Source organism: Zeus faber, assembly GCF_960531495.2.
Source record: "Zeus faber genome assembly, chromosome: 9".
In the NCBI taxonomy this organism is placed as follows: domain Eukaryota; kingdom Metazoa; phylum Chordata; class Actinopteri; order Zeiformes; family Zeidae; genus Zeus; species Zeus faber.
In genome coordinates, this window is record NC_137197.1 from 27,886,276 (window position 1) to 27,896,892 (window position 10,617).

The 10,617-nt window shown below is 44.3% G+C and overlaps 1 pseudogene across 1 annotated transcript in view; it reads left to right on the forward strand.

Annotated features, from left to right (window-relative positions):
- LOC307234705 (eukaryotic translation initiation factor 4 gamma 1-like) overlaps positions 1-9,995 on the forward strand; it is a 53,390-nt pseudogene extending 43,395 nt beyond the window's left edge. The window contains exons 22-33 of the transcript XR_013844787.1: positions 122-239; positions 327-444; positions 2,089-2,327; positions 2,829-2,959; positions 3,057-3,229; positions 3,470-3,595; positions 5,003-5,084; positions 5,190-5,288; positions 5,375-5,509; positions 5,961-6,042; positions 6,392-6,532; positions 8,207-9,995. The product of XR_013844787.1 is annotated as a eukaryotic translation initiation factor 4 gamma 1-like (transcript). The remainder of the gene's footprint in view (positions 1-121; positions 240-326; positions 445-2,088; positions 2,328-2,828; positions 2,960-3,056; positions 3,230-3,469; positions 3,596-5,002; positions 5,085-5,189; positions 5,289-5,374; positions 5,510-5,960; positions 6,043-6,391; positions 6,533-8,206) is intronic.
- The last annotated feature ends 622 nt before the right edge of the window (positions 9,996-10,617 follow it).

Sequence of the window (10,617 nt, forward strand, 5' to 3'; positions counted from 1 at the left end):
CGACTTATAGACTATGTATGCTGGTATATTAGTGCTCCCCCCCTTACATATATCTTGATAACAGCCAAATCAAGTCCGCCATCTTGCTGTTTCTTAAAAGCCGTTTTTTTTCCTTTTTAAGACTCCAGTTCCCAATTTCAACATCCAGCTGCTAGCCCCCTGTGGCACATTGGGCAGCTGGGGGAAGGGCAGCAGCGGTGGCACCACTGCCACCACCAGCACCAAGCCTGCAGACCCAGGTAGTTCAGCAGCAGCGTCAACACAACGCAACACATGTTTCTTAAGTGTGCGCCAAACACTGACAGTATGTGTGTTGTGGATCCTAGGCTCCGAGCCGGCCGGTCGTCCCGCCACCAGCACTTTGAACAGGTTCTCGGCCCTTCAGCAGCCCTCCTCTTCCTCTTCCGGTCCCACTCTAGGCTCTGACAGACGGGTGCCTCAGAGGTAGATTTGTTTTTTGTTTATATTTGTTTATTCTTTTACCTAATCTCTACATATTCTCTCGCCATAGTTTTTTATTTTGATGGATGTAAACAAACAACACTATCACCGTTCCTATGCTTTGTTGACAACGCCTGTAATGTCTAGTCTGTTTGAAGTGTCTGCCAAATGTCTGTTGTTATTGTTTTGTTTAAGGGTGCTCCGATCAATCGGTCACCGATGGTGATTGGCCGTTATTCGTTCTTAATAGTTTGACCGGTGATTGGTATTAAGGCTTATCAGAAAAGCTGATCAGATGATGCAAAACACACAACCAATTTCTCTTCCCCGCTATGCACCACAGTGTTCCCCATACATTGATTTATTTGTGGTGGCCCACCTCAATATAAACATTGACCGCCACATATTAATTTCCAAATTTTTTTTACTATTTAAACTAAAATGTCAATAGAGCTGCGGGCAGTGCACAGCCCCTCCTTGCCCTGCTTTCCGCTCTCTCGCTCTCTCACACAAACACAACGGACCCATCTGTGAATAGCTCCTCCTCTCCATGCCCGCTAGAGCTTAGATCGGGCCCAAAAAAACAAGCCTGACCCGAGCCCGTGCACGTTCTGTCTGAGCCCGGTACGGGCCCATCCCATTGGCTGCATTTATAGGCCCGGTCTGAACACACACACACAGACACACGCGCGTCGCTCACACATGTGAACAACATTGAATGTTATAATACATACCACTGCACGTTTTGGTTCCCGTGTCTCCAGCCAAATTAAATAAAAACAAGTGTTTTTACTTTAGAAGTATTTATTTCTGTAATTTTCCTACTTGTAGATATACTGTCCCAATCCCTGCGTAATGGAATGAACAAAACAAAAAACCTGTGTGTCTCGCGCCACATGTCTGCCCATTGCTTGTAAATAATAAATCCTGCACTTCTGTAACGGGGAGACTTTTCGAACCGGAGTTTAATATGAAGCCGTTGACGCGTGAATGAGTGCATACTTTGGCTTACGCAGAGGACGTCACTTGTGTAGGTGGTCCTTCAATGTGGCCCACGACACATTTGCGTTTACAGGGCTAAAAGAATGTGGCCATATGTAAACTAAGCCGTCGGATCTTAAACTGCATTGAGAATGCATTGGGTTCATTTACAATAGGCTTGGGCAGATTCACGTTTAACGGCTCCATCGATCATGATTAACATAGATGACAGATGATTTTTTATTTACCTGATTTTTTACTTGATCGCCTAGTTTAGTTTACATGTGGCACCTGGTTACACCTGTCAACATGCATGTTAATGCCAGGTGTAAACGGGGTCTAAGAGGGAGTGGAATATGTTGCACATAATGCTAATGCTTATAAACATAATGTACACCTTAAATAGAAGGCTTCAAATGACCCCGTGATTGTCCCCAAAAACCCTGATCGGAGCACCCTTTGTTTTGTTGTTTATTGTTTTATATTTCCTATTTTTGACAGAATGTGAACTGTTGATAGATACATTTTTATTCTCATGACTTTATCATTACTGCCTATTGTTTTGATGTGAGCTGCTGTAGCACCGCAATTTCCCTCGAGGGATGAATAAAGTATCTTATCTATCGACCCAACGTAACAAGAGCTCTTTCTTTGCGCATCCTGCAGAAACAGCTCCAGCCGAGAGCGCGGCGAACGCTTCGAGCGCTCGGACCGTGCCTTCGAGCGGCGGGACGACCGCGATCGGAACCGGCTCGCAGTCACCAAGCGCAGCTTCAGCCGCGAGAAAGATGGGCGGAGCCGGGAACGAGAGCAGCGGGGGGCCTCCGAGGCTGTCCGCCGCGTGGCCAGCATGACGGACAACAGGGACCGAAGCAGCGGAGACCGAGCCAGAAGCAAAGAGAACGGTAGGACCGAGTTGAAATGTTCACTTTTTAAGAACTATCAGTTCTTACAATAATACTGCCACACAGGAAGTGATGTGGTTTATCAATACCGGATAGAACAAAGTTATTACACTTGCAACTTATTGTTCCCTAATTTAAACCATTTGTGCTCATTTTGGCAGTTTAAACGTGAATTGTAGTGATTTCCGATCAGCAGCTAACGCTTACCCAATGTCAAGGACCACCAACGCGCCATAGTTCTCTTTTTCAGCTTTGAAGGGCTATTTAATGAGTAGCGTTATTTAAATATAGTACAACTTTCTGCATTTACGTTCTGCATTTCTGCATTACTTCCTGTCTTTAAAAAGTAGCCTTGAGGTGCTTGGATTTCGGCCTCAGAAATTGAAGGACTGGAATACCTTGAAAAGCCTCTTTTGTGCTGAAGCGCTAAAGTCCTTAATAAATGCCATCATTGAAAGCCTAAACTAATGATCCGGAGGGTCTTGTTGGGTGTGTCGACAGTTAAGCGGCCTTCGGCTCCCACACCCCCGCCCCCCGCCCAAGCCTTGGCCGAGCCCACCTTGAGCGAGGAGGAGCTGGAGAAGAAGTCCACCGCCATCATTGAGGAGTACCTCCACATCAACGACATAAAGGTGCGCCAGCAGAACACACATAACACACACACTTTAGGTTGCACTCCCCCGACCAGCTCACCAACCCAACTCTGTACCCCCACCCCTGGCCCAACAGGAGGCGCTGCAGTGCGTGAAGGAGATGAACAGCACCGAGCTGCTCTTTGTGTTCGTGCGGAACGGCTTGGAGTTCACTCTAGAGCGCAGCACCATCGCCAGGGAGCGCATTGGCCTTCTGCAGCAGCAGCTCGTCAAGGCCGGCACACTGCCCACGCAGCAGTACTTCAAAGGGTGTGTGTGTGTGTGTGTGTGTGTGTGTGTGTGTGTGTGTGTGTGTGTGTGTGTGTGTGTGTGTGTGTGTGTGTCTGTGTGTGTCTGTGTGTGTGTGTGTGACATAAACATTAACCAAGTGTGCGTGCGCAATTGAAGTAGGCTGCGTGATGAAGTACACTGTGAACCTCTGTTTGGTAATAGATTGATATGTCGCCATTCCCAAAAACCTAAACAAATACATCTTTGTCTGTTTTCCAGGCTTCAGGAGATCTTGGACGTGGCGGAGGACATGGCCATAGACATCCCCCGCTTCTGGCTGTACCTGGCGGAGCTCATCACCCCCATGCTCCACGAGGGAGGAATCCCCATGGAGCAGCTTTTCAGGTCAGACCCCATGAAGAAAACTGTATTTAACATATGTTTCTAATAGCGCTTTATTGGACATGGTTATATTAGGTCTGGGAGATAATTCTACATGAACAATCTTGGGAAAATATAGCCTCGGCTGTCTCATAAAAGTGTATTTATTTTGATCCATAAGATTGCTTCACTCTGATATCATATTGTACGTTGAGGTGGAATATGCTTCAGGTGGATTCTTAAACATTGGATTGTGAATGTACACCGATCAGCCTCAACATTAAAACCTTTGACAGGTGAAATTGATAACATTGCTCATCTCACTCCAATGGCACCTGTCAAGGTGTGGGATATATTAGACAGCAAGTGATCAGTCAGTTCTTGAAGTTGATGTGTTGGAAGCAGGAAAAATGGGCAAGCGTAAGGAACCTCAGCGACTTTGACAAGGGCCAAATTGTGATGGCTAGACGACTGGGTCTCCAATATTTTAGGTCTTGTAGGGTGTTCCCAGTATGCAGTGGTTAATACTTTCCAAAAGTGCTCCAAGGAAGGACAACCTATGAACCAGCGACAGAGCCATAAGTGCCCATGGGCTCATTGATGCACGTGGGGAGCGATGTTAGCTCGTCTGGTCCGGACCCACAAAAGAGCTACTGTTGCACAAATTTCTGAAAAAGTTAATGCTGGTTATGATAGAAAGGTGTCAGAACACACAGTGCAGCACAGCTTGCTGCGTATGGGGCTGTGTAGCCGCACACCGGTCAGAGTGTCCATGCTGACCCCTGTCCAGCACCAAAAGCACCTACGATGGGCCCGTGAGCGTCAGAACTGAACCATGGAGCAATGAAAGAAGGTGGCCTGGTCTGATGAATCATTTACATCATGTGGATGGCCAGGGTTGGGGTCTGATTTGATCGAGCATCTGTGGGATGTGCCGGAACAACAAGCCTGATCTATGGGGGCCCCACCTCACAACTTCCAGGACTTAAAGGATCTGCTGCTAACGTCTTGGTGCCAGATACCACAGGACACCTTCAGAGGTCTTGTCGAGTCCATGCCTCCAAGGGTCAGAGCTGTTTTTGCGACACAATATTAGTTGTTATGGCTCATCAGTGTTCGAGCAGATATGTAATGCCAGATTTTGTAATAATGCCAGATTTTGTAACCACTTGCCAAAATGTTAATTTGATCTTTATGGTGTCATAACATGCCGCATCTTGTAACAACATATTGCATAACGGGGTTGTTACAACTTCTCCTGATTTCACTAGAAGGAATTCCAGTAAAAGGGTCATGTCAAAACAAGTTTTGCCAAGTAGCAAAGTGTGGCAAGATAAATGAAAACAGCAATTTTGGCGGACCAGTTAGACTGGTGCAGAGAAAACTTGGTGCAAGATTGTTGACCGGTATCGCCCTGTGCCACCTTTTCAGGGAGATCTCCAAGCCCTTGATCCCGCTGGGCCAAGCCGGAGTCCTCCTGGTTCAGATCCTCACCCTCCTCTGCAAAGGAATGGTCAGTGCTCGGAAAAGTCACGCCAAACAAATGACGAGATGATATTTCTGTTTGGGGAGTACCTTGATCTGACTTAATTTGGAACTACATGTGTGTCCCTGTCAGAGCCATAAAAAAGCCGGCGCCATGTGGAGGGAGGCGGGCCTCAGCTGGAAAGACTTCCTGCCCCAAGATGTCGACGTCAACAAGTTTGTGACGGAACAGGTGAGGCAGCAGCCTGCTGGTCTTCCTACCCCCCGGAGACCGAAAAAGAGGAAAGTGTTGATGGTGATGCATTTTCCCCCGAGCAGAATGTGGAATTCACGCTGGGCGAGGAGTCGGAGAAGGACGACAAGAAGGAGCTGAGCCCCACTGAGCTCAGCCAGCAGCTGGAGAGACTGATCCAGGACAAGGCAGACAACGAGAGGATGTTCGACTGGGTGGAGGTAAGTGCGGCGTGCGTGTGTGTGTGTAACTGTGAGGGGAAATTATAACTAATCAGGCAGATCCCCACACTATATGATATTTTCATTAATTTGATAACTATTGATTATTTTGCTCTTGATCAGAATTTTCAGATGAGCAATTTATTTTTGTTCTATGAGTTTTGCTCTACCTTGATATACAGATGTGTTTTTTCAGGCCTGTCTTGTCCCCTTTGCTACGACTCCAATTCCTTGTATAAAACCTCTATTCAGTTTCCTGATCTGTGTGTGTGTGTGTGTCTGTGTGTCTGTGTGTCTGTGTGTCTGTGTGTGTCTGTGTGTGTCTGTGTGTGTCTGTGTGTCTGTCTGTCTGTCTGTCTGTCTGTCTGTCTGTCTGTCTGTCTGTCTGTCTGTCTGTCTGTCTGTGTGTGTGTGTGTGTGTGTGTGTGTGTGTGCGCGCGCGCAAGCGCAGGCCAACCTGGACGAGCAGCAAGCGTCGTCCAGCGTGTTTGTCAGAGCACTGATGACCTGCATCTGCCAGTCTGCCATCATCTGTAAGTCAGCCCCGCCCTCCTCCGTCCAGGAGGAGTGCCATCACACAGCACTTATGGAAAATGCAAAAAGGAATGTTAAGAATGTATATGTGACCCACCGCAGCAAAACCTGCATTGTTGCGCATTTCTAAAATCGCCACGAGCCAAATAAGTTGAAAAAACCTTCCTTGAAGGAAAGTAAATTTTTTCCAGATTTGTGTTCCTGTGTTTTTTGTTTTTTTTATCTCAACGTATTTTCAAAGCCGAGTTTAATTTATAAATAGTAGATAAATGTTACACCGTGGAGTTAAATATTCCCGTTAGATTACATGGGGAAACACAGTTCACTTACCAAGACGCTTCGCTTCAGGTGAGAACCCGTACAAAGTGGACAGCGAGCAGATCAACCGGCGAGCCGCGCTGCTGCAGAAGTACATGAACAACGAGCACAAGGAGCTGCAGGCTCTCTACGCCCTGCAGGCCCTTATGGTGGAGCTGGAGCAGCCTGCCAGTGAGTGGCCCCCACACACACACACACACTCACACACACACACACACACACACACACACACTATGACTATAAGGGCTGTGAACTTGGCTGTATACATATAACACTTTATTAATCCCTGGAGGGAAATTTTGGCATTTAATTGGCACCAAACATTGCAGTCGAGAAAGGGATACAAATTAAAATAAGATAAGAAATAACACATATGTACACATCCATCTATCTACACCAAGTTAACATTAAGTATGACAGAATGTATGTACATGTATGTGACAAATAAACATCTTGAATCTTAAGTTGCGTAATGCTAACTAGTGAGCCGAATATCTGCAAGTGGCAGTTATTCTACAGTTGGGCTGTCAAAGTTAACGTGACAATCACACCTCAGCGCAAATTAGTTTTAACGACACTAAATTCTCGACGCATCAGCGCATGTTCTGTTAGTTTGAACGTTTGCCTGACCCGTAGTTGAGATGCCGCCGACGCGTCTTATTTGTAGCCTTGCGATACCGCATTTTGCAGCGCTGTACTGGCTGTGCCTGAAAAACATGGGAAATGAGATTATAGCAGCTTTTTGTTCGTCAAGTTGTTTTCTATCGCTCAACCTATTTCCAAAGCTGAGTTTGATTTCTATATATTCAATAAATATTAAAAAGTTGAGGCTACCCTGATCCATCAGCATTAGCTGAGTTACTCACCAACAAGTTGTTGAACACGTGGCGATCTTACGGTTCCCTTTCATGCAAACACGCCGATCAAGATCATCCTTCCATATCCTTCCAGAATGTGAAACCCTTTTGATAAAAAAAAAAGTTATAAAGTGTATCGCTGCGTCTTCTTCGTGTGATTAAAAAAATGTTGCGTTGACTGAGAATAACAAAGGGGTCATGCTGCTATAGTGAGCGTGAACTTAATAAATAAAATGAAAATATTTTATATTTTAAAATAAATATTTTAATCGATTGACAGCACTATAAAATAAACAAATATCCAGTGATCTCCAGGATTGTTATTTATTGTTGCAACCAACCATTACTTTGTACACCTATGATGCAGTTTGCAAACTTTTGTGTTTTATATTCTTACTTCCTTTTTAAAACTGACAAAACATCTGAAAAAATAATTATTATTTTTAAGTTATTTCTACCATTGAAGAAGAGTCATACTGTATGTGATCACGTCCTGTGATAATACACATTCTGCACACCACAGAAACGACTGGAATTATTTTTCTACTTATCTTTTTAAAGTTTCTGAAGCTAAAACACCATGGGCTCAAAGTGATATATTTTTATATAGTGTGTATAATATATATATATAAAAATATACTGCTTTTGCTCAGATGCTAGTAATAAGCCTATAAAATAAACTTTCAATTCGACAAATAGTTGGCCCCAAATAAAGTCAGTAGGTCAAAGGTGAGGTCAAAATAAAGGAAAATAAATATTGCAGAGAGTTGAATTTTCATGAAGTATTGTTTGAGATTCAACGCAGAATTTGGGAGGAAAAGAGTCGTGCTTCTTAAGTGTGGCGATATTTCATTACACCGCTGTTGGCGTTATTGGGGAAAAATGTGCTGTGACAGTTTGACGTGCAAAAAAAAGGTCAACATTTCCATTTTGATATTATTTTTTAATGCGTAGGTCGTTTACCCTCTCCCGCCCCTCTTTCCCGCAGACCTGCTTCGAATGTTCTTCGACACGCTGTACGATGAGGACGTGGTGAAGGAGGACGCCTTCTACAAGTGGGAGTCCAGCAAGGACCCCGCTGAGCAGCAGGGCAAGGGCGTGGCCCTCAAGTCGGTCACCGCCTTCTTCATGTGGCTCCGAGAGGCGGAGGACGAGTCCGACAACAGCTAAAGGCGGAGCGAGTCGGCGGAATTTAGTTTTAAATTAAAATAAATAAATTAATCCAATAATAATAAAATAAAAAAAAAAGAGAGAACGCGTTTAGCAAAGATTCCGAAGGCTCTGAATCGATGAAATCCTTCTGCATAAAAAGAAAAAAAAAAAAAGAAATAAAACAAAAAAAATCTTCAACTCGGGAGAGATTATATTACGGATCGAACTTTAGATCTTTTTTTTTTCTTTTGTTCCTTTGTTTTCGTTTCCTTTGGACAAAAATCTTGCGCTGCCGAATCTCTTCCTGAACTTGACGCAACAGATGATTGATGAGAAATGTAACCAGCGTCGCCATGTCCTTCAGTATTGCTTTTCTTTTGAGGTTTTAATCTCCCTTTTAAAGGCGGCTCCTTGTAGCCGTGGCGACACTATTCAACTCAAACCACCAAGGAACTTTCAAAATAAGCTGCTCACATTGATATGTTTTTTTTTTTTGTTTTTGTTTTTGGGTTTTTTTTTTGGGATGATTATACTGCTGGAAACGGCGGTGGATTTGACGCAGGAGAGGACACACATCCCTTGTTACGGGGCTCAGAGGTGGTTAAAATGATTTTTCTTTTTTTCCTCCTTGGGGTGTCGGATGATTGGTGTGGGTTTTTTTTAGTTTTGTTTTTTTTTTTATAATAAAATTAGGAAAAATAAATAAAGAAGAGTGGACGGGATGTCTCGGCGGACATTTTTTTTGGACTGGATTGGTTGTGGAATTAAAACTTTTTTTTTTTTTTTTTTTTTTTCCATGGATTTCATGTCAATTTTTGTGCGGGGGGCGATTTTAGTGAGCTCGGGCTGGGTGTCTGCGATGGAGAATGAAAGAGGCGGACGAGGCCGATAGACATTTTGGACCTTTTTGCTGCTGGGGGAGCTGCCAAAGCTGTCCTTACGGCCGTAACCCCCTCCAAGACCATCCTACCCTGCCTACTCCTCGACCCCGTACACGTCCCGGTCGAACTTTTCTCACGCGCTTCAAGAATTCAAGAACGCCAGACTGCGCACGGGGATGCGGACAGCGTTCGTGGAGTTTTTTTCTTATTTTTTCTAGAAATTCAATTCATAGTTAAAGAAACTTGAAGCAAAAAAGAAAGTATATAGAGGGGGAAAAAATCTACTTTAAGATAAAGGAGTTAAAAAAATTACACAGTACAAATCCTAAGGCCTTCTCCGTTAGTGGAAATGCATTTCAGGAGAGTTCTGTAAATAAATATATATATTATAGATTTTTTTTTTTGTTTTGTTTTTATTTTGTTTTTGCTTTTTTTGTTTTGTTTTCCCCAAGGTAAATTCTAATGTAATGCCATGCAACCCCACCCCCTTCCTCTCCTCCTCCTCTTTGGAACAAAGTGTCCCATCTATTTATATTTTTCTCTCCTCAGCTCGCAGAAGGTGCTTGTAATTTACCCCCCTCCCCACCCCGCCCCAACAACCACCCAAGTCATCAATTACAGTTTAATTGAGAAAAAGAAACAAATGTAAATACTTTTTTGCTTTACTTTATTAAGAAAAGATATTTAATTATAAGAAAATTAACGCCTCTTTTCACATCAAAAACTGGAAAAAAGAATAAAGAATATTGCAAATAAAAAAGTTCTGCTCTTGTCGTTTTTTGGGGGGGGGTTTTGCAAAGGGTTACAGGCCAGGTTCCAAAGTAGCCCCACCCCCACCCTCTTGTTTCCATGCACAATAGAGTAGAACGCCTCTACTGTACTGTTATTGTCCGCTGGAATGAGGAAGCGCCGGGCCCCCGCTTTGTGTCTTTCTCAGCCAGTCAGAGAGAAATCACACGGGTGGGGCCTTCATTGTAACCCTGCACCCCCACCACCAGGCCTCTGTTCTTTCATACTGGCACTGGCTTTGTCTCTCCGTTGGTCCGGACCCTGTTACCCGGGTTGTGAAAAGGGCACTAGTGCTTACTATCACTCTATTCTAAGGGGGGCATTATGGTGGGTGTCTATTGCTTACTCTTAATCCTTGTAAATCCAGAGTTTGTTAGGGTTACACATCAATGCTGCTCTACATCAGTTTTGACTTTAAGCCGAACGTCCACGGCAGAGCAGCGCAGAGGCTGTCCCCATACAGTAAGGCTTGACGTGACAACGCTAATTGAACGCTAAATCTCCGGAGGCCGCCTGAACCGGAACCAAAGACAATTCCGCCTCCCCCAGGTTGTCAATGTAATCGGTGTGCTAATAT